The following is a 2952-nucleotide window of genomic DNA, read 5'->3' on the forward strand; positions in this document are numbered from 1 at the left end:
AGGAGAAGGGATGGGAGGAGGGGAGGAGGAGGAGGAGAAGAGGGAGGAGGGAGAGGTGGGAGGCGGGAGGGGGGAGGTGGGAGGGGGGAGGTGGGAGGTGGGACGGGGGGAAAGGGGGGAAAGGGGGGGAAAGGGGTCTCTGGGGTCGAGAATTCCGAAAGAAACTTTCACGTATTTGCTCTTATTCCGAAATCTACCTTCGTTAGATTAGCTCAAGTCACAGGACACTCCCGGGAACGTTACTTCTCCCGGACTTTTAGAATACATTCCTTTAATGTCCACGTAAAACGAACTTTATACAAAAATCTCGCATAAATCCCGGGGTTCCCATGAATTTTTTCGTTCGCTGGGTCTCCGGTTAAGCCCCCAAAACTCCCCCCCACACACTCCTCTCCACTCCCCACACCCCCACCGTCCTCCAAAGGTGGAGTCGTGATTCTTTGGCCAAGTTTGTCTTTGGAGGTCTCAAGAGAGGAGGAATGGGGTCTTAGCACCTGAGGGCATAGTTCCTTTTCTTCCGAAGAAAGAGGAGGAGGAGGAAGAGGAGGAGGAGGAGGAGGAGGAGGAGGAGGAGGAGTGGGAAGGGGAGAGGGAGGAGGAGGAGGGGGAGGGGAAAGAATAGGAGGAGGGGGAGGTGGGGAAAGAAGAGGAGGAAGGGAATGAGAAAGGGGAGGTGAGGGAAGAAGACGAGGAGGAGAGGAGGAAGGAGAAAGGGAGTAGAAACAGGAGGAGAAATAGGAAGGGAGGAGGAGGAGGAGGAAGAGGAAGAGGGGAGGAGGAGGAAGAGGAAGAGGGGAGGAGGAGGAAGAGGTGGAGGAAGAGAAGGAGAAAGGAGAGAGAGGCTGACGCGGAGATGAACGTAGTAGTCTAATCGTCATGTTTCCTTCCAAAGGGCTACCACGGAAATTAACTTCGTTTAGCGGCATATGGATTTAAATGAATAGAGCCACCTGGTATTGAAGGGGTTTATGAAGGATTTTTTTTTTTTTTTTTTTTTTTTTTATTTTTTTATTTATTTATCTATTTTGTTTTTTTTTTTCATTATTTTTTTTACAGGGCTTTGCAGGGCGACCCGGTTTAGCATAATGGTGATGAATCAACATATTTTCTATAGAAATAAAACATTAATAAAAAAAATATAAAAGAAACCCAATGTATTGAGAGGTAAAAAAGATTAAGTATTATTTTTATCCAACCTAGCATAATCTAAGCTATTGGCTAGCATATTCCCGCTCAAGAAAGCTGGTACCCCTATCGCTGTGGACTGCTAGATTTGTATCCCGCCTCAAGAGTATAAAGTCCAGAGTTCGATGTTTAATGCCTCCGGTTAAAAGCTACTCACTGGCTGCCTTGTACATAGGGCAAAGGTGGCGGCTTAGGAAGCAATCATGTAATGATGTATGTTTGATATTTTAGTAATTATTTTTTTTTTTTTTCATCTTTCATGTTTTGCTTCTATGATATATATAATTCTTCCTTCACCATTTACACCTCACCTCATCTTTTTCTTTTATTTGTGCTTCCTATGATACTTTGAATTCTTCTTCTCCTAATTTTTTTATATTCCTTTCTCACCTCATCTTTTATTTTTGTGCTTCCTATGATACTTATGAATTCACCTCACAATTTTTTTTTTTTTGTGCTTCCTATGATACTTTGAATTCTTCTTTTGTTTCTTATTTTTTGTGCTATAATATTTTGAATTCTTCTTTCACCTTTTTTTCTTGTGTTCCTATGATCTTTTGAATTTTTCTTTTTCACCTTCTTCTCATCATCTTTTTTTTTTATGCTTCCTGTGATATCTTGAATTTTCTTTTTAGAATCTTTTAAGATTCATTACTTTTTTTGCTTTTCTATGATACTTTGAATTCTTCTTTCACCTTTTCCACCTCATCTTTTTATTTCATTTGTGCTTCCTGTGATGCGTAGAATTCTTCTTTCACCTCCATAGCCAATTCTTCTATTTTCATTTCCCCCTCTCTTCCATCTATGTCCTCTTTCTTTTCCTTCCACACATTTTCTTATTTCTGACTTTCTTTTATTCGTTTTTCCTTTTTTTTTTTTTTTACTCTTCCTTCTTTCTCTGTCCCTCCCCTCTCCTCCTCTCTCTCCTCTCTTCCTCCTCTCCATCTTCCTTCTCCTCTTCTTCCTAGATCTTCTCTACTTATTATACTGTATACCTCCTTTCTCTGTTCTCTTTTCCTTTCCTACTTCCTCTATTCCTCCCCTCTCCTCCTCCTCTCTCTCCTCTCTTCCTTCTCTCCATCTTGGTCCTCCTCCTCTTCCTTAATCAACTCTTCTTCCTCCCATTCTTCCATTTGCTCCTAAACTCTCTTCCTCAAATTCCTCCTCTTTCCCTTCTTCACAATTTCTTCATTCTCTTTTCTGTCCTTTTCTACAAATTTCTCTTGCCCTCTCCCTTCTCCTCTCCTTCCTCTTCAACCTCCCTCATTCTTGATCTGTCACTTACAATAACGCAAGCCTCATTGCCAAATACCATGTATTCTATTCACAAGTCCAGTGACCCCATCAATTTGCAATCTCCCTTTCCCCTTCATAGTCCTCTTCCTTCCCATTCCCTCATCCTTCTCCTCCTTTTCCTTCTCCTCTTCCTTGTCCTCCTCCTTCTCCTCCTCCTTGTCCTCCTTCTCCTTCTCCCTCTCCTCCTCCTTCTCCTCGTCCTTCTCCTCCCCCTTCTCCTCCTCTTTCTCCTTCTCCTTCTTCTCTTCCTCCTCCTCTTCCTTGTCCTTCTCCTTCTCCTTCTCCTCCTCCTGTCTCCTCCTCCTCCTCCTCCTCCTCCACGCTCTGCCCACCATAGATCCTATAGGACAGTCCCTCCCTCACAGACTTAAACTCCTCTTCAACTCTCACTCACTCCCACTCCATTCAACTCCCTTCCCTCCCTTTCCACTCCCTTCCCACTTTCTCTAACTCCCTTCCACTACCTTCCCA

The sequence above is a fragment of the Oratosquilla oratoria genome, chromosome 3 (assembly GCF_046742065.1).
Source record: "Oratosquilla oratoria isolate Oo_2021 chromosome 3, ASM4674206v1, whole genome shotgun sequence".
In the NCBI taxonomy this organism is placed as follows: Eukaryota; Metazoa; Arthropoda; class Malacostraca; order Stomatopoda; family Squillidae; genus Oratosquilla; species Oratosquilla oratoria.